Source organism: Myotis daubentonii, chromosome 2 (assembly GCF_963259705.1).
Source record: "Myotis daubentonii chromosome 2, mMyoDau2.1, whole genome shotgun sequence".
In the NCBI taxonomy this organism is placed as follows: Eukaryota; Metazoa; Chordata; class Mammalia; order Chiroptera; family Vespertilionidae; genus Myotis; species Myotis daubentonii.
This window is the reverse complement of record NC_081841.1, coordinates 77,969,974-77,991,580: the sequence shown is the minus strand read 5'-3', so window position 1 is coordinate 77,991,580 and position 21,607 is coordinate 77,969,974. Positions and strand designations below refer to the sequence as shown.

At 38.2% G+C, this 21,607-nt stretch overlaps 1 protein-coding gene across 4 annotated transcripts in view; it reads right to left on the bottom strand.

Annotated features, from left to right (window-relative positions):
- SYT1 (synaptotagmin 1) overlaps window positions 1-21,607 on the bottom strand; it is a 567,791-nt gene that overhangs the window by 67,793 nt on the left and 478,391 nt on the right. The gene's annotated exons all lie outside the window — the stretch shown is intronic.

Genomic DNA, 21,607 nt, shown 5'->3' with positions numbered 1-21,607 from the left:
CTTGGAATGACTGGTCACTATGACACACACTGACCACCAGGGGGCAGACTCTCAATGCAGGAGCTGCCCTCTGGTGGTCAGTGCGCTCCCACATGGAGAAGCTCTGCTCAGCCACAAGCCAGGCTGATGGCTGCCAGTACAGCGGTGGTGGTGGGAGCCTCTCCTGCCTCCTCAGCAGCACTAAGGATGTCTGACTGCAGTTTAGGCCTGCTCCCCGCTGGCAAATGGACATCCCCCAAGGGCTGCCGGGCTGCCAGAGGTTTGTCTGATTGCCATCTTAGGCCCAATCCTCCAGGGAGCAGGCCTAAGCCAGCACGTGGTCATCCCAGACTGCAAGAGAGCACAGGCTGGGCTGAGGGACCCCTCCTCCCCTGAGTGCACAAATTTTTGTGCACCGGGCCTCTAGTCTACACTAAGAAAAGAGAAACATGCATATTGGTGTCACTCTGCTACACCCACCAGCCAATCAGATGAGTATGCAAATTAACCTAATAAAGATGGCAGTTAATTTGCATACACAGGCATGGAGCAAAGACTGAAGGCTGAAGACAACTGAAGACTGAAGAGGCTTGGCTCCTCCACTGAGGCTGAAGTGAGTGACCGGAGTGAAGGCCTGGGTCCCAGGTGCTGGAGGAAAACTGGTGCTGGCAGCCAGGGGAAGGGAAGGCCTATTGCATGAATCTCTTCATGCAACAGGCCTCTAGTTTAAAATAAAACATTTTAAAAATGCCACTGAAAATAAATACCCCGGGTCAGAGGACCTTCTATTATCCAGAATCTTGGTGTAGGAACTTGAGTATAAATTGGTAAGGGGAAATAATCTCTCAAGGAATGTAAGTGCAATAAAACAATCTGGCCCTCTCTTTTGCACTAGTCGTCATATTTTTAATTTCAACCTGAGAATAGTCTCTCATCACTTAGACACTTCCCTGGAGTAGCAGACTCCCACCACTGAGAATTACTGTGTCATTTCCACACGAAGTACTTCTTAAAACCGGGGGTGGGTACCTTGACAACTGATTGAAAACATGTTGACTAAAAAGGTCTTAATAAGCAGCCACATGACCTTCCTCCCCCGTGGTCTCATCAGCAGGCAATAAACTAGACTCATCGTCCTCAATTCTCATGTAAAAACCTATCTGTCAGAGAAGTAATTACCTTGCCAGATACACACCCTCTGAGGCAAACCCAGAAATCATTATAATACTCTATAATTAGTGTTTATTATTCTATCTGGGCATGTCAGTGGAAGTACAGAAAATTGCCCCTCAGCTGGACAATCCTATCATAACAGGACTTAGAAAATATTAATGTAAAAGCTTCTCATTGTCTGCTTTCCTTTGCCATGGCAACCTTAAATCAGCCTGCTTCCAAGCAATTTGTAGCTCAGCCGTGCTCCCTAACCCACACGGTTCAGACCTGGCATTTCATCCGGGAGTGTCTAACGCTTTAGCCTGACAACAGGTGTAGGTATTATCTTTACAAAAACCTGCATGATAAGCTCCTCATTTTTCTCTACAGGGACAAGTAGTACATTCAGGGCTTGTTCTTGGCAGATGTTATTCTAACAGGAATTCAGAATTCAAACCCTTGCCACCCCCTGCCATGCTGTGTGCTAAGGTGGGGAGTCGGTACATACAAATGCTGCATTTCAATGCAGCGCTGTGACCTGGACCCCGGGTTTTGTTGCTCTGCACTTTGTAACCATGGTGGTCCTTTTATCTTTTTCAAGGAGATTTGATAAGAATTACCTGGTTCCATGGGAACTTGAGAGAGTCTCAGCTACATGAGTTTTACCAAGCTTAGATGCACACTTTTACTTTTAAACAAAGAATAGCTTCCTTTGGGGAGAGCAAAAGGAATGCAAGTATAATCCTTTAAAACAGCGGTTCTCAACCTGTGGGTCGCGACCCCTTTGGTGGTCGAACGACCCTTTCACAGGGGCGCCTAAGACCATCCTGCATATCAGATATTTACATTACGATCCACAACAGCAACATTACGGTTATGAAGTAGCAACGAAAATAATTTTATGGTTGGGTCACAACATGAGGAACTGTATTTAAAGGGCCAGAAGGTTGAGAGCCACTGCTTAACCCTTTTTGGTCCAACGTCCAAGGCTGACTCGACAGACCAGGCGCTAGGAGCAGGTCCAATGTGGAGCTGAGGTCGACACCACAAACCGCTGCAACTATATGCATTGTCAGTAAGTTCAACATTCAATCCCGTCAATTAATTTGGACGACTGTTTGAATTCCAAAAATAAAATTGGACCGCAAAGGGTTAAAAGATCGAAACTGCTGTGTTTTAAAGTGGAAATTGGGGAATTCAGAATAACAGTATTGCAGCTTAATATAGGCCACAGATCTTTAATTTTTCAAGAAACAAAAACTATTTAAATCCTGAGAGAAAAATAGTAACTAAGGGCCTGGGCTTTACATTTCTTAGGTCTCAAAGCCATAGTTATCTCAACCGAAAAGGGTTGATATTGATATACTAGTGGCCCTGCGCATGAATCCGTGTGTGAGTAGCTCACTGACACTTGCCTCAGCTGGCCGCCTGGCCCACCACCACTCATAGCTCTCCGCGGCAGGTAGCTCACTGCCCCACCCTCCTGTAGCTCTCTGCTGCTCATAGCTCACTGCCCCGCCCTCCTGCTGATGGTTGTTAGGCATCACTGTGTAACGACAATTTGCATTTTACCCTCTTTATTATATAGGATTTCCTGGAAATGTCATAGGAATTAAGTGAAGCAAAACTTGCCTAGCACATAAGCTCTGAATAAGGGAGCAGTTGCTTCTACTCTATAATTTTACCCATTGGAGCCAATCCTCTTTGGTGGATTTGGCTTTCTGGGACACACGCTACACTCCTGTATCTGTGAGATCCGACATATTGGATCACCCAAGCAGGACCAGGACATTTATGGTTTCAAGAAGGAAGAAGGCACTAGTAGGTGTTTCTAGGAGATAATGAGGTTGAGGGAGAGCCTTTCACCCAATTCTCATGGGGGGATGGCAGAGAAAGCTTCCTCCAATCTGCTAACCAGGACCTTTTCATTTTAGGAAAGTACTTGCTTGACCCCAGGCACACACACATATTCGCTGGTTGGCTGACTTGAATAAGGTATAAAGGTGGATAAATAAGCTCCAGGAACATATTTCAAATTGAATCTTTGCCGAAGAGTCTCTCTGGACTCCCAGCCCTGTCTTTCAGAGTATGCTAATTAGCTCCTGCTGTTAATATTTTTCTCAAAAGATCTAAGTGACAGGTGTGTTATTTCCTCTTTTTTTAGGGCGAGTTGAAGGAGTGTTGAATGCCAAAACTTGAGTTAAAATGTTAGATTAACCATCATAGCAAATGAAGTAAAATTAACCATGAAGTTTTCCAAAGAGGTCAAAATCTTTCTGGAAAGGGATTTTAGATTCCGAAATCAGGCAACATGATCCAAGTGTAGTTAGAAGACGTGATGTGGATTATTATCCAGTCATTTACTCCCTGGCATGAACGTGGCAAGTTATTTAGCTGTCTCAGTTGTGTTTCCCCATCTTTTCAATGGGGTAAATAGTAACCATCTCAGGTTTGTTGTGACTATAAGGTGCCATAATTCATGTAAAGTATTAAACCCAATGAGTGGAAGATAGAAACCCTCAATAATAGCTATTTTTTTTTAGTCCCTTTTGGGTAATTTTAGTATCCTCTTACTAATCATGTTTGTCAAAATTAGAGTTCTATTAGATGATGTTTCAGTATACAAACATATCTATGATTACCATATCAAGAGGCAATAGACACAACAGACAGAGAGGTTTGAAATCACAGCTCTTCAGGGGTTTGCTACTACGCTTAGAAATAAAGATTTCAACCAATCAAAAGTTTGGGCTAATTAGAACTTCCCCTGAAACACCAGGAAGCTTTATGTGGATTTACTATATTACAGTAGTCTCTCTTATCCAAGGGGATACATTCCAAGACCCCCAGTGGATGCCTGAAACCAGACGGTACCAAACCCTATATAAGCTATGTTTTGTCCTATAAATAAATACCGTTTCACTTAAAGGAAGCACTTACAGCTTCTCTTTGGCACATCTGAATTGCCAGCATCATTTGTCTTGTGCTTTGGGGCCATTAAGCAAAATAAGAGTTACCTGAACACAAGCACTGTGGTGCCAGGACAGTTGATCTGTTAACCTAGATGGCAACTAAGTGACTAATGAGAGGGTAGTGTACACAGCGTGTAGACGTTGGACAAAGGGATAATTCATGTCCTGGGTGGGACGGGGTGGGATCATGTGAGATATCAGGCTACCCCCAACATCTCGATTTAAAACTTATGAATTATTTCTGGAATTTTCCACTTAATATTTTTAGACCATTGACTACAGGTAACTGAAATCTTGGAAAGCAAAACCTCAGATATGGGGGAGACTACTGCATGTGTAGCTTAGGCTGCTCTTTGAGATTTTTAAGATGATTAACAAAACCCTTATGTGTTTTCAGGGTCCTCAGAGGACTACTTGGAATGGTGCACAAATGTCACCTCTTGCCTTCACTAGGACAATTTTCTTTATTTCTTGAAAATGTGCATGTCATTATCCAGAAATATTTTCAACTGAGGTTTTAGAAATGACAATGTTTCATTTTGTGGCAGTCTTGCTAACTTAATTAAGCAATCAAGTGATTTGTTATTTCAAGCACATCCCATTGACTTGCCTGCCTCTTGACTTGCTAAAAAATTCTCTGCTTATATGCTTATTGGGTCTGAGAACTATTTACTAAACTGTAATATTAGAACTGAAAATGAGGATGTAAATTGTCAGAAACATGACAGGAACATCAGAATTAAATGCATTTCTTTTCTCAGGAGGAGATTACCATGGAAGGAAATAGGAGGTACAGTAATAGATGCCCGATTTCTATACCCATTTTGAAAAGAAACACTTTGACAGGAATCCTGTGTTCAAATAGACACTCATTTTTGCAATGACTTCAAAGTCACAGTCATGACTTCCACAACTTTTCTAGGGTCTGTATGCAAGTAATTGATGGAAGAGCTTTCCCAATTTGGGCTGTAAATTCATTAAATGACCATTTTTAGTTATGATATTTAGTATTTGCCCAAGTGAGGTCATAAGTTGGAACTCTGTGTGGGCATTCTAGTATGTTCCTTGGTTTAATCACGTTTGATCTGGATTTCAATCTTTATGCTTTTGGTTTTGGCATGAGTTCATGATTTAATGCTAGTGTCTCAGCAAAAGCATTTGCTCAACGGTGGGTCATGTGTTGTTTGTTTTTATAGCTAATGGGGTTGATAAATTGTGCTTTTGACCTTCATAAGTGGTTCTTAGGACAGAGTGGTGTGAAAACCACTGCAAATCAGAACCCAGACTTTTAAAAATTTTTAAAATTATTTTTTAATTGAAAATTTTTGGGTGATAATTGGTTAATAAAATCATACAGTGTACAATTCTATAATATGTCATCTGCATACTGCATCATGTGCTTACCACCCCAAGTCAAGTCTCTTTCTATCCCTACTTATCCCCTCTTTGCCCTCTCCTACCTCCCCCTCCCTTTCCTTCTGGTAATTAGACTTGGTTTTAATAAAATCTTGGAAGCCATTAAACTCATCAGTTGATTCTTTAAAAACAATTATTTTCTTTACAAATTTGTTAAAAATTCAGAGAGAAAGGGAGGAGAGAGAGATAGAAACATCAATGATGAGAGAGAATCATTGATTGGTTGCTGCCTGCACGCCCCCTACTGGGGATGGAGTCCACAACCCCGGTCATGTGCCCTTGACTGGAATCAAACCCATGACCCCTCAGTCTGCAGGCGGATGCTCTATCCACTGAGCCAAACCAGACAGGGCTACAAATCTACTTCTATAAATTGACATAGAATATGTAATCCAGCCTGTTTAGTAGTAAGAAGAACCAAAAATATTGTTTTCAATAGACTTTCTTTTTGAGTTGGTATTTATATGTCATGATTAGATAACAAAAAGAGAAGAGTCTCCAAAGTAATACTTGTGATATTTCTAAAGGTTTCTAGATCTATCCTGGAGCAATACATGCATCAGTAAACTGGGGTTGAATAAGAAGGATTTCATAAAGGATTAAATCCTTAAGCATCTTCAAGTTAGTGAGGGAAAGACTGATTGAGTTCAGTAATCAGAAAGTCAAGTATTTTCAGTATGGTGTGTGGCATCAATAACAAATGCAAATTCAGGATAAGGATTAAAGGTGTGGATGAGGATAAACTTCATGTTGTATGGCCTATGTTTTATATAGTTGATGGCTTTAAGAATTATATGATACGGAAACTACATGAGAAGACAGCATAGTTTTCAAATACACTTGATGTGATAACCACCAAAGTTTTAACTATAGAGTAGATATCTCCATTTGTCCTAATTTATACCATAAGTTAAACATGTTCCTAAGGAAGCCCACCCTGTCCGTTCTCTCAGAGCCTGACCTGTTGAAGTTTCCCCCATCCCAGTTTTAGCAGCTCCATTCTTCCAGTTACTCTGGCCAAAGTCAATGCACCGTCCTTGGTTCCTCTCTCTCATTCATAGTCAGAAGCAAATCCTGTTGGCTCTTCAAAATGTATTCAGAATTTGACCACTTGTCATAAACATGCCCTGCTTCATTTTTATCCTAAACACTTTCCTAGCACACTTTTAATTCATTCACTGGTCATGTTTCTTTTCTTTTCTTTCTTCCCCTCTCTAGAATGTTGCCCTCATGAAAGAGGATTGCCTGTTTTATTCACTGCTGTAAACTTAACTTCCAGAACTGCCTAGCACTTAGTAGGGGTGGCATGTTTTTTAAATTAATGAGTGAATAAAACTATTAGGGAAGAAGAGGAAGGGAAAAAAAGACTAAATTAGATCTACCCTTAATAGATTCAATAGCTATTTTGGGATACTTGCTATGTGCCTACTTAAATATTAAGCCTTTAAATTTTGTGTTTATTATATATATTTCACTAAAATGCTAAGTTGTCCTTAGTATTTTGGATAAAATAATAATTCCAGAATATTCTCAAATTATTATTTTATCCAAAATACTAAATACAGAGGCATGCAACATGACAGAAAAAGAATTCAGAATAAGAGTCCTAGAGTGCATAAACCGGATGGAGGAAAAAGTCAACAACTTATGTAAGAAGCTAGAAGAAACAGATGAAAAAGCCAACTACCTATGCAAGAAGCAAGAAGAAACAGATGAAAAAATCAATAACATATGGAAGAAGCTAGAAGAAACAGATGAAAAAATCAACAACTTAAGTAAGACCCAAGAAGAAATGAAGAGTGATATAGCTGCAATAAAAAACACCACTGAAAGTATCAACAGTAGACTAGGAGAAGCAGAGGACCGAATTAGTGAATTAGAAGACAAGGAAGCAAAACACACCCAAAATGTACTGCAATTGGAGAAAAAAATTAAAAGACAGGAGGAGAGCCTAAGGGAGCTTTGGGACAACATGAAACGAAACAACATACGAATAATAAGGGTGCCAGAACAACAGAAAGATGAACAAGGATTAGAAAACCTATTCGAAGAAATAATATCAGAAAACTTCCCTGAGGTGGGGAAGAAAAAAGTCACACAAGCCCAGAGAGTCCCAAACAAGGTGAACCCGAAAAGACCCACACCAAGACACATCATAATTACCATGGCAAATGTTCAGGACAAAGAGAGAATCTTACAGGCTACAAGAGAGAGACGGAAAGTTACATACAAGGGATCTCCCATTAGATTATCAAATGATTTCTCAACAGAAACACATCAGGCCAGAAAAGAATGGACGGAAATTTACAAAGTGATGCAAAGCAAAGGACTGAATCCAAGAATACTCTATCCAGCAAGGCTATCATTCAAACTTGAAGGGGAAATAAGAAGCTTCACAGACAAAAAAAGGCTAAGGGAGTTTATCACCACCAAGCCAGCAATGCAAGGAATGCTAAAGGGACTGGTATAAAAAGAAGAAATAAAAAGCTCAGAAAGAAAACAGCCACACAAAAAAAAGAAATGGCTACAAACAAGTACCTTTCAATAATAACTTTAAACGTAAACGGACTAAATGCTCCGACCAAAAGACATCAAGTGGCTGAATGGATAAAAAAACATGACCCATACGTCTGCTCTCTACAAGAAACCCACCTCATTAGAAGGGACTCACACAGACTGAAAGTGAAAGGATGGAAAAATATCTTTCAGGCAAATGGAAAGGAAAAGAAAGCTGGGGTAGCAATACTTATATTGGACAAAATAGACCTCAAAGTGAAGGCCATAACAAGAGATAAGGAAGGCCACTTCATAATACTAAAGGGATCAATACAACAAGAAGATATAACACTGGTAAACATATATGCACCCAATGCAGGAGCACCCAAATTCATAAAAAAACTCCTGGAAGATATCAAAGGAGAGATCGACAACAATACAATCATAGTAGGGGACTTTGATACACCACTGACAGCACTGGATAAGCCCTATAGACAAACAATCAGCAAAGATACAGCAATCCTAAATGACTCACTAGATCAGATGGACTTAATAGACATCTTCAGAACACTTCACCCCAAATTCAGGGAATATACATTCTACTCAAGTGCTCATAAGACATATTCAAAAATAGACCATATATTGGGTCACAAGCAAAGTATCCCCAAATTCAAGAAGATTGAAATCATAAAAAGCTTCTTCGCAGACCACGATGGCATAATATTAGAAATAAACTACAACAAAATACTAAGGATAACTTAGCATTTTAGTGAAATATATATAATAAACATATATATTCATAGAATATACATATTTATGACACAATGAATATACTAGTATATCTCCTCAGTTATTTAAGTTAACAAGTTAGTAATTGAAAATTAAAAGTCCCAGGGATCTCATCATATTTGGGTAGAGCTTTCTTGGAAAGAACTCATATTCAGAAATATAATTAAATTGTTTTCTCATGTACACTATCTGCTATTTAATTTAAAAAATGTTTTTATTGATTTCAGAGAGGAAGGGGGAAGGAGAAAGAGATAGAAACATCAATGAGGAGAGATAATCATAGATCGGCTGCCTCCTGCACCCCCTTTCCTGGGGATCAAGCCTACGCATAACATGGGCAAATAGGAAAAATAATTTGGTTAAGAGTTAAGCTGTTTAGAAAGTAAACATGTTAACATGTGCCATGAATCTCTCTAAAAAGGAAAGACTTAGTGCCTGGCACATAGTAAGTGCTCAATGGACATTTATTGAATGAATGAATGACCTTGAGTAAAAAGGAGTAATTTGACATAAAAATCAACATATTGCTTTCTGGTTTGTCTTGGAACAAGAGTCTTGGAAATCTTGTGATTAGATAAATCATATATGCGCCACTTACAATGTGATGTGATACTGGGTAGTAAAATATGAAGGTCTTTTGGCAACTTGCACAAGGAAGAATATAGACATTTGTGGATCACTTATGAAACAGGTCACTTGTCATCCTCTCTCTGAGTTTGAGTGTAATAATCTGATGAACTGTGCATTTAAAAATTATTAATTCACTTCAAGTCTAGTGCAATATAAACTAGAAAACTGTCTATTTAGGTTAAGAGAATTTCTTGAAGAAAATGCATTTCAGTGGAAGAGGGTAAAAACAAAACCAAACCATGTACCAAAATATAATGGACTTAGAACTCTCTCAGGAAAATAAACTTATTATGAATAAGATAGCTGTACAGAGAATAATTAATCATTTTTTCTCCTTGCCTTTGTTCCAAGTTTTAAATGGAGCAACATATGCTTGCAAAACAGAAGCCAGCATTGGCACAGATAGAATGAGAAGGTGGGAGAATGTGACTTTATGACTGGTTGCTTTTTCCCCATTTATTCATTAATTACTTTTGAGTACGAGCTCTATCAGGCACCATGCTAGACACTTGGTGTACATTGATAATGACCTGTTCCTGCAATCTAGAAAAGACATCAGTGAAAGAAGTTAACAATGAAACTCACGGTCCCCATTGTGATACTGTGTGCAGGAAGGGGAGCAGACAGTGCGATAATAAACAACCAACACTAAGATAGGTATTATCTGGATTTTCAAAGCAGGGAATTGAGATTTAGAGAAAGAAGATACATTGATTTGAGGTCATAGTTTGGCGATTGGCAGAACTGGGATCCTTAGCCACGTCAAACTGAATATGCACGCACACACACACACACGCACGCACACACACACACCCTCTGGACTTGCTGCTCCATATCCACCACTGATGACCACTCCAGCACAGACTCCCTGCTTAAACCCACCAGTGGCTGCTCACACCTCCACAGCATAAAGTTCAATTTCCTTGATCAACCCCGCTTCTCTCTCCAACTTCATTTCTCATTCCTCCCTGCTGAGAGCATTGCTTGCGGTTCATCTGCACTCCCCAGTCTGTTTCACACAGCCATGCCGTAGCTCCCACTGTCCTTTGGGCCTGTCCCCTTGAGCTCAGTTCTTTTCTCCAGGAAGCTTCCAAGACACCCAGTAGGGGTTTTCTACCCTTATCTACCCTTCCTCTGAGCTTCCATAAAATCCTGTTCAGCTTTTTCAGGGCTCAACTAATTACTGCCATGGACCAAATGTGGCTGCTGTCTGTTTTCGTAGGCCATGAGCTAAGAAGGTTTTTGCTTTTATAAAGGTTGAAAAAAAAATCAAAAGAATAATATTTCATGAGATGTGAATTTATATGAAATGTCAGTGTTCACAAATTAAGTTTTATTAGAACACAGCCACGTCCATTCTTTACATGTTGTCTATGGCTTTTTTTTTTTTTCTTTTCTGTATTACAAGGGCAGAGTTGAATAGCTGCAAGAGACCACATGGCCTGCAAAGCCTAACATATTTACTACCTGGTCATTTCCTGGAAAAGTTTGTGGACTCCCAAATCTTACACGATGTTTCTTTCTAAGTGGCTTTCTCTGAGCCAGCTCTAAGCCTGAAGGATTTTATTCATCTTTGTTTTTCCAACTCCTAGACGATTGTGGCACTTAGCAGGTAGGTATTTAATACAGTACATATTTGAACACATGATTTCATACTTTTGTCCCTAGAACAATTCTTCAAATACTTGTGATCAGCCTTCCTGTTACCCACCCAGTCTCTCCTTTTACAGGCTAACCATCCAGCCACTCCTATCCTTGCAATTGTGTAACATTGCAAGTCCTGAAACTAATCTGGCTTAGCGCTTCTTTATGTGTCCTTCCATAATGTTACCTCTGAAATTTATGAAGAGTTTATCATTTATCAGAATGTGTATCATTTTTTACATGAAAATTATACTTTGCATTGATAAGTTACAATGCATTGTCCTTGGTGAATGAGTAATTGATTTTTAAAGAAAGAAAAATTGAAACGACCAGAATTTTTCTGCCTGTAGTAAGAGAAAAGAAGAAAAATGTGGTATGTCTGACATATTTTTGGTTTATAAACTAGAAATCTTTAGTGTTCTGAAGTCTCAGTGAGGAATTAGTTCTTCCCCATGAAGAAGAAGATATTAGAATTTCTACTTTATATATATTTTCTTCTAAAAAGTAATAAAAGGATTACAGATTTACCAAGATTTGAGGTACACACCACAGCAGTGTTTGGGCACGATTCACATGCAAGAAGCACCCCAGTGCGAGTGGGATATGCAGGGACCCTCACTTGTTTATTTGCTTTTGGTGTTTTGCTATGCACTTAGCTCATGTGAGCCAAGTTATACTGATTTATAAATTATATTATTCAATTGTAAGGAATTAATCCTCACAAAATGAGTATGTTGCTCAAAGTGATTCATGAAAAACAACAGCGGTAGCTTGAAATTTTAATAATGCAAATATATTTCACATGAGTGAGAAATCAGAACGACCAAGCTGAATTCTTTGACTTCTAGAGTGAGCTGTGTTCATCATGATTAGATATTAAAAAATGATCTATTTTAGGAGAGAGAAGTTGGTTAAAATCGTCACAACTTCAGTGAATCTGACGTACTGGTTTATATTTACTATGAATCTCAAATTAACTCCTATTAAATATTGATATTCTGCTTTTCTGAAGTATTTTTACAGATGTAGCACTCTGAAGCTAAGTGAAAAGGGAAATAGAATACTTGAATTCCTATATCACAAAGTTAAAACTATGCTTTTAAATATGAGGCATATTTGTAAACAGTAGAAATATTAATAACACCTTTAAATATATTTTTTATTGATTTTTTTACAGAGAGGAAGGAAGAGGGATAGAGAGTTAGAAACATTGATGAGAGAGAAACATCGATCAGTTGCCTCCTGCACACTCCCCACTTGGGACGTGCCCGCAGCCAAGGTACATGCCCTTGACCGGAGTCGAACCTGGGACCCTTAAGTCCGCAGGCTGATGCTCTATCCACTGAGCCAAACCGGTTAGGGCAAAATATTAATAACACCTTTAAAGGGAGAATAACATTTTATCATTTATATAGTTATAAAATGAGTAGTTTATATTTGATTTAGCCTTTACATTTTTCTATTTTTAAATAGCTTTGCAATGTCCATTTTATATTGCTACAGTAGAAAATGTGAAAAATTTATAAACCTACAAATAAACATACAAGGAGCAATATGCTCGCATAGCTTTACTAATAGGTGAACATCATCAAAATTTGAAGACACCTGATCTCATGCAACTCTATGCTACTTAGGTAAAGATCATAAAGAAGGAATATCTCTTGTACTCCACCATCACTTTGGTTTTTATAAAATGTTTATTTATCTGTTTTTTTTTCTATGAAAAGAGATGTAATTTGGAGAAAAGAATTACCTATAACTCTAAAGCAGCCTACTACATCCTTTGGGTGAGGGAAACCTCTTTTCATTTCTTCATTTCATATTCTGTTGAATTTTTTTTAAAAACATAGGGTTTGTGATTATTTTTGTACTTATGTATTGTTGAGACTGTAGGCTTTAAAAAAATATTTTTATTTCAGAGAGGAAGGGAGAGGGAGAGAGAGATAGAAACATCAATGATGAGAGAGAGTCATTGATCAGCTGCCTCCTGCATACCCCACACTGGGGAACGAGCCCACAACATGGGCATGTGATCTGACTGGGAAGTGAACCATGACCTCTTGGTTCATAGGTCAATGCTCCATCACCGTGTCATGCGGGCCAGGAGAGACTGCAGGCTTTTTGAGACTATAGGCTCCGCGAGTAGAGGGACACTGTTCATCTCACTGGCTGAATCTTAAGTGCCGAACTCAGGGCTTAGACCAGATATATGGCGACTGACTGGCTGATGGACTGGTTTGTAGACACCAGAGCCAATAAGAGAGGAGCAGGTTGAGGGAGGATAGTGATTGGGTTTTTCTCTCTGTGGATCACAGCAAACCTTGGACCAAGAAGGTGACTTAGACGGGGAAATGAGATTTAAGATCTACTTGTTTTGGGGATCCTCCCATATAAACAACATGTCAATTCAGGTTACTTTATACATCATTTGCCTTTTTCAAAATACTGTCAAACATGAGGTGTGTTCCATATTTCCTAGCTATTCTTCAAATACATAGTGATTTGGGCCGTGTCTACTATTTTGGTTTCAGTTTAAAGAACTAATTACAATATTATGCCTAAAGGTTACTGCCCTTTCTCTGGTAACATAATAGGTAATCCTAGGAGTATCAATCTTTAGAATCACATCATAGGTAGGCTGTGCTAATCCATTTGTCTGTAAGTATAATCTGGATAATTTTATTGTGACATAATAATGTCTTAATATATTCAATTCAGTTCAATTTGATTTGTTCTATTCAATTCATTTTAACTCAGTTCATACTATAAGCCCTATTGTGGGGGATAAAATATTCTCATTTTCATTTAAATTTCAACTCTTATGGGGACCTAACTACATGCTAGGTAATGCCAGATGATGGCCATGTAAAAATGAATTCAGTCAGGTCTCTGGCAAAAGAAATTCACAGAGAAAGAGCCACTGATACCTATGGTGTGTGCTGACTCTGTGTCATGGAAACACAGAAACAGGGACACACAGGGTGCCTGGCAACCCTGACGATGAAAGGACCTCACAGTCTCATGAATGAGAAAAGGCATTTGTAGAACACAAAGAAAGACAAGTCTGTGATCAAGTGAAATATGTGGACTGTAAAAGATAAAGCATAATGAAGACGAGGCTAGGATATCTAAAGTTTCCAGGAGAAGCAAATACCTAAATTGATTCTACCCAGTTTTTTTGTTTTTCTTTGGCATTTATTTTTTTGCCAACCTGAAAAAGGAGGGACAAGAAAGAAAAAAGCAAAATTCTATACAGCTTTTCAGCTCATACCTCTGAGGCATGACTTCTGAAATGATTAAAAGTAAATTAAAACTGCTCAGCAACCCACTGGGAAGCCACAGCTCATGCCTGCTCTTTTTTTATTTTTTTATTTTTTTGTATTATATGAACTTGTAAATACTAACCTTCCTCTTTTTCTTTTAGTTGTTGAAAAGAACACAGATTCCTTCTGGACATTATTTTCCAGCAGAAATTAAAAAAAACATACAGGGGAAAATATGAACAAAGAGCAGTTTTCCCCCTTCTTTTTCTCATTAGCGCATTTGCTATTTATCTATGAAATCACGGGGATTTGCATGTGTTGGCATTTGCAGGCACAGTTGGATATTGTTACTTTGTCAAAATAATCTATAGAGGGTATTAATTGTGAGCCAACTGATGATCATTTTGCAGCTCGAAAGCACTTATTATCTTCTAGGGTTGAGGTTTCTACGGTTCGGGGATTATGGCCAGTTGAAATGAGAGTGTGCACAGTCTAGACAGTGGAATGTGGTGGGTAAGCAGACAGGCTGAGGTCGCAGACTCAGCTGGAGGGAGGAGCTTGGCTGTGTCATTTGTTCACTCTGTGCCCTTGAGCAAGTCACTTTACTTCCTAAGCCTTAATTTCCTCATTTACATATGGGGATAGTATCAATCTCATGGGGATGATATCAATTTAGTGGGATAACGAGTAGGGTTAAACAAGACCAAAAGCATCAACTAGGTTACAGCTATTTATTGTTATATCATCATCACCAGTAGTCTTTCATTCTTATTTTTCAAAGGAAAAATACTGGCTCTTGATGGGGTAAATTTGTCTTTAATGGAGGTGCTGTTTCGTGTGCTAATACTAGCTTCAGTTTGGGCATGATGTTTTAGAGCTTTAGTTCTCATTGAGAATGGGACAGTTTTGGGAGACAGGAATTTAACAGATTAACACTAACCCACGGAGGTGGGTACGGCATCATCCCTACCCAGTATCTCTGCTGAGCTCCCCAATAGCCTTTGCTCAGGTACTGAAATGGAAAGAACCAAGTATGGATCTTCATTGCCTACACCCATTGATCCCAGTTCAGATCTTTATAGTTAACAAGAGTTAAGTTCAATTCTTTTCTCACATATTTGCAGGCAGTTATTGTGTCTGCTCTGTCTTTTGCAGCTTTAACATCTCCGATTCTTTGAACAGTTCCTCCCGCGGAGACTGCGTCTGCCCTCTGCATGACCCTGATCCCTCTGGATTTGCTTTAGCAAGTCAATGCCTCTCCTCCTAAGTGTGCTTCCAGAAGTGAAGGCATTAGTCCAGACTTCTCCGTGTAGAGTGGGGAAGCTCTGTTGACAATCTCATCTTTAAAATGAATAATCTCGGTAATAAGATTGCACTGCTGTTTTACATTTCATGTGAAATCATTTTAAAATTTAAATGGCAAGTTAGAGAGGCAATGAATGACAAGAACCACCCATACCAAAGCAATCACACACATAAAAAACAGCTCTTTGTTCATTGATCCACCCAAGATGAAAACAAAAATCCCATTCCTATATCTTGCTTATAAGGAAATATTAAGTTCTAGTAGCTTTAATAACTAGCTCCTTTTATAGCATTAAGGATGGCTGGACTGCTTTATGATAAAAAAATTCAAGTGACAGTTTATAAGAATCAAAATGTATGCTATAACTGTATGTGGGCAAGTTGATTTTAAAAGATACACCCATTTATCAAAATTTCTTTATAAGTTGGCTTGAAGAGAATCTCCTTCTCTTTAGCTCTGGGCTAAATTTACATGACACCTCAGTTCTATTTTCTTGAGTTCGATTGCAGGAATACTAAAGATACTTTATTAACAATAGAAGCAGCCCTGACTGCAATATATGTTTGTGAAGAGTTTTTTTTTTTTTTTAAACTTGAGGATCGGTCTGGAATGTACCCACTAATTTCATGTTTATATCTCCCTTAGCATCCTGTGAAGCTCTGACACTTTTATCCCTGGAGTCTGGAATATAGACAGTCTTCAGGCTCATAGCTTTGCAGAAAATGTTTCCTAAGCAATTGGTTTAACCTCGGGTCAGGCTGGCTGGTTATTTGAGAGAGACCCTGTCCCACATTACTGATGTGGGGAAATTTAGGATTAGTTAAGTAACAAATCAAAGAGGCACAGAGGCATCATCTCTGCTGTAGGACTAATACACAACAATATTTCACATTTCTTACCTAGTTTCTTCATAAGTGTTTTCACTGAGCTGCTTTTCCTGTTGGCAAGTGGAGCGATCCATCTGATTTAAGATGAAGGCTGGAGAGTAGATGCATAATCCAGCCAGAGAATTTTCATTTTATAAAAAACTGGCTAGGCTGGGCACAGCCTGGGAATATGTTTGATATAGAAAAGGAAATCAGCTGGAGGAAAAGAAGCTGAAGAGAGTCGAAGCTCTGCAAGGTTGTGAGAGTTTACATGGGTACTCCTCTCATGTTGGTGTTGTTATTTGTAAAGATTTGAGAATTTGTAGAGCTAAATGAAAGTTGGAATCTTAACCACTCAATTATGCACTTGTAGCAGGCAACTCATGTTGTATCCAATTAGGTATTCATCTGCTGGGCCATCATTTGGAAGACAAACGATGGTTGCTTTGGAATCAGGCCCTGCCACTTCTAGTTAAATGAACGTAGCAACAGTACCTTCCATTTCATGGTGTTGCATATTAGAGAGAGGGAAGTTTGTCTAGCAACCAGGCAACAACTTGATAATTAGGATGAGAGAGGCTCAATTCCTCTTTATTCCTATTTGTTGGCCCAATTAACTGCTTTTGTCTTAAGCTGGTTATAATAAAAAACAACAACAACAACAACAAAAACACAACCAAAAAAAAAAAAAACAACCACTTGGAAGATAAATCTGGTATCTTAGAAAGTTCAAATAAATAACTTAAAAAGTCAAGGGTGGTAGAAATATAGTACTGGTCTTATTTTTCATAAAATATACTGAGTTTTGTGACCAAATAGTAACAGAGGAGGGAACAGAATTTGCTCGTGAACCTTAGCATGTTCTCCTAGGTCAGGTTAATCTAAGCAGATGACTGCTGTCCAAATATGGAATTGCATTCTTTAAGCACACACATACACATATGTAATATTTATGTGAGCCATGTAGGAATGTATTTTCTAAGAACAAAGATATGGTGAGAAAAATAGAGTTGACCAAGAGCTGTCCCTTGCTTAGAAACAACCAACATTTATACAGTGCTTTTAATCTTAGAGTTTCCATCTGACATTACAGTTAAGTCCTCACTTAATGTCCAAGATGGGTTCTGTGACTTTAAGTGAAACAAAGTATAATGACACCAATTTGACTATAGGCTAATTGTTATAAACCAGTTAAGTTCCCACAGAGTCTCATTGATGTTACAATGGCAATGATGTTATTTGAGGACCTGCTATACTTCATTTGCTAACCCAACAACCATGCTGTCATTAACATCCCAATTATATAGATCAACAGACTGAGGATCGGAAAGGTTAAAGGCTTCAGACCCAGGTTTTCCAATGCCAGTGGCTGTTTCTTTTCGGATGCATCCCGTTGTCTCTCAGGAGAGGGTCTGTTGACAGCCCAGTGGGGACTCCCGGGGAGGCCATGGAGGCGAGGACAAATGCTGCCATTTTCAGATAGGTATTTATTGTTAGGCTTTGCCCTGTAATAACTGTGAATGACGCCGTAGGCATGCCTTTTGGCAAGGTCAGGGCACATATAAAGCATTTCTGTGAAGTTAAATTCTTGTTGAGAGGCTTTTTAAGGTTTTTATATTTTAATGAAGTTATTAAAATGAAAGTTCAGACTTACATAATTCATAAGCATTCATAAGGCCTCTTCTAAAATCTCTGCCATTAAATTGTTTTAAAATGTTTTCAGTGAAATTCTTATATAATACATGAACATATCTTTCAGTTAAGATTAAAATAGATTTCCAATTATATGGGGAACCGAGGTGTCACTGGAATATAGCTCTTTAGGCTGGCTTCATTTTTTGATGTTTTCACTGCATGTGAAGAGGGTACTGTGGAGCTCAAGAGTATTTTTTAGATGTACACCTTCAATTGACAACTTTTAGTGTAAGCAGCTTTCAAATGTTTAAGTAGTTTTGTAAATTCTCTCAAACATGTTGGTTTTACTTTTGCAAAGGTAGATATTTTTACACTGACTGTCACAGGTATCTGCAACTTGCTATCAAAACAGTGCTGCTGGATTGAGTGTTTTAATGGATTCAAACTCCTGCAAATACAGCTGATGAAAAGCTACAAGCTAATGACCGGATCTTTCTTTCTTTTTTTTTTTGTACTCTTTGCAATCAATTGCAGTTGTCTTTTTAAAGCAACACATGTTTTTAGGCTTTGAACTTAGGGTAATTGCATCTTACTTTAAAATCCTTCTTATTTAGAGGCATGATGAGACTGTATAAATGTAAGATTTTACCATCAACAGGAGCCAATAGTAGAAGCAGCAGCAAGAAAATTTCAGGAACATTAAAAATAGATGGAGACTCCCCCCCATTGGTTTTCTTTCTCTTATTGATATGGAGGAACTCTTTGTATTATAGGGACATTACTGCCTTATCTGCTTTCTTCCAATCTGTTTCTTGTCTTTTAACTTCATTTGTAACATTTATTATTAATTTGGGAGAAACTAACATCTTTACTATATTGTATTCCTACCCAAGAGTGCATTCTTCTATTTATTCAGGTATTGCTTTAAGTCCTCTGGTAAGTTAGTTTTCCTCAGAGAATTACATATTTCCAAGGGACTTATGAAATACATCCAAACAAAGGGATGATATGCAGTGAGTATAAAAGTAATGACTCATCTATATGTACTGGCCTGGAAGGGTCTTTATTTATATTGCTGGGCGTAAAAGTCTCACAGAATAATGCATGTGATATGATCCCATTTGTATAAAATATATATGCATGTGTGTTTAATTTACATAAAGCAGAAAAGAAAATCTGGATATGAAACTTCAAATTGTTTCCTTGAGACAATTAACTACTTCTGAATGAGAATGGATTAGAGCAGTGGTTCTCAACCTGCGGGTCGCCAACCTGTGAGTTGCGACCCCACTGGGGGTCGAACGACCCTTTCACAGGGATCGCCTAAGACCATCAGAAAACATATATAACTACATATTGTTTTTGTGATTAATCACTATACTTTAATTATGTTCAATTTGTAACAATGAAAATACATCCTGCATATCAGATATTTACATTACGATTCATAACAGTAGCAAAATTACAGTTATGAAGTAGCAATGAAAATAATTTTATGATTGGGAGTCACCACAACATGAGGAACTGTATTAAAGGGTTGCGGCATTAGGAAGGTTGAGAACCATTGGGTTAGAGGGACTAGTTTGGGGACTTTATTTTTTTCCTTACATATTAAAATAAGTGATGGGATTATAGGTTACTTTAACTTTATTTCTTAAGCTTTTCTAAAATTTAAAACTAAAAACTGGGGAAATATTGTAAAAGCATTTATCTCCTTAATTAGGATATGAAAGACCATCATATGCCCAAATGGCAGCTGTTAGATTAGTGGATAACTGTGGAATCTCACAGCTCTATACAGATTAGTTCTATATATATTAGTTCTGCAAGCATACTATCTCTAAATATGCATTCGCCAATTTCTGGTTCATGGGGGACTATCATATTATCAACCTATGTTGCTTTTATTTTGGGTAAAAGCAGTTTGTGTTTCTGATAATATAAAAAATGTGTGCTTCTTTCATATTTTTAAGCAAAAAAATTAACATCCTACGTAAACATTTAAAAATCATTTTTTGTAGGAAAAAATATATAGGAAGTCTCCTGGTTTCCCAGGGATCATGGCAATGATGAATAGCAAAAGTTAGGTCATTAGTAATTCAGAAAGGCAACCCGCTGCAGTGGCTTCTAGACTTCCTCTCATAGGGAGTTGGTTTATGAAGCAGTGAGCAGATAGGATGCTGCACCATGGTCCTATCTGTTCATGCTGGGCAGGAGATGCGGCCAGGGGGCCATTTTTATCTTTACTTTTTCACTGAAAAATGTCTTCATGGCTGTCATTGAGAAAAAACACACACAGTAATGTTATTTCTGCGTCACTCCCTTCCTCTATCTCTAGAGATAGTCTGGATATTTTGTTTTGTTTTTGTTTGTTTATTTTATTACAAGGGAATGAAGAGGAATAAAGGAGGAAGAAAAATCTGAAAATGACAGCCAAATAACCAACTGAATTCAAGAATTACATTTGTTCCTCTGATTTAACTTTTTTCATAGGGCTGCTGTTTCGGCTATAATAAGGCTACTATATAATGAGCAGGTGGCAACTATGGAGCAGAGGGGAAGAGAATGGCATGTTTATAACAGATGTTAGGAATAAGGGATTAAGGGACCAAAAACAACCCAAATGTCCTTTGAAAGTGTAGGTAACTATAATAGAGTACAATTTTTAAAAGATCATGTTTGATGTTTCCATTTCTCTGAGCATCTTTAGAGCATTTGAGACTCAATAGTATTTCCATTGTTGTCACCTGTGGTCAGCCTAACAGGAATCTTGTAGCTTCATAAAAGGAAGAGAAAGGTGGCATACACATTTGCTATGTATTTTTAATAGTTTTATTAGAAAAACTCTTTATCAAATATGGATAATATCCCTTAAAAAGCCAACCAATTTTGTTTTTAAAAAACAGGACTATTTGGGGCCTTTAATTCTGCCAACACAACAACCTCTTAGACAACCTGACTCTCCCTGTTCCTTTCCTTGTACTGAAGGGAGAGCAGAGGATGGAATGCAACTCGAGGATGGGAATGCAGCTGTTCTGGGCTGGGTTGTGAGAGAGGCAGCTGTGGGGTCTGTTTTTGATAGGTGCCCATGGAAAGGCATGGGGTCCTACAGTACAACACACAGTAAAAGTTTGGAGAGATGTTTCCTTTTAAGCCCATTCCTCCAAACCCATACATTTATCTCTACCTGTTCTATCTTTTAGAGTAACAAGTTTTTACTTAACCCAACTGAAAAATAGGGAAGGAAATTTGGCAGAGAATTTTTGAGTAGCAAGGTGCCTTTGAGGTCACGCTGAGTGACGCTCCCTTTTATCTGTGCTCTTTCAAAAATCAAAGTTGCTTCCTAATTCTAGTATTGTGGGAAGTGATAAACAGTCAGGTATTACTCTAATTCTACCTTTCATGATTTTCAAACTTTAATCATCTCTGTGCTCAGCTTTCCTCTTTCCAGACTACAAA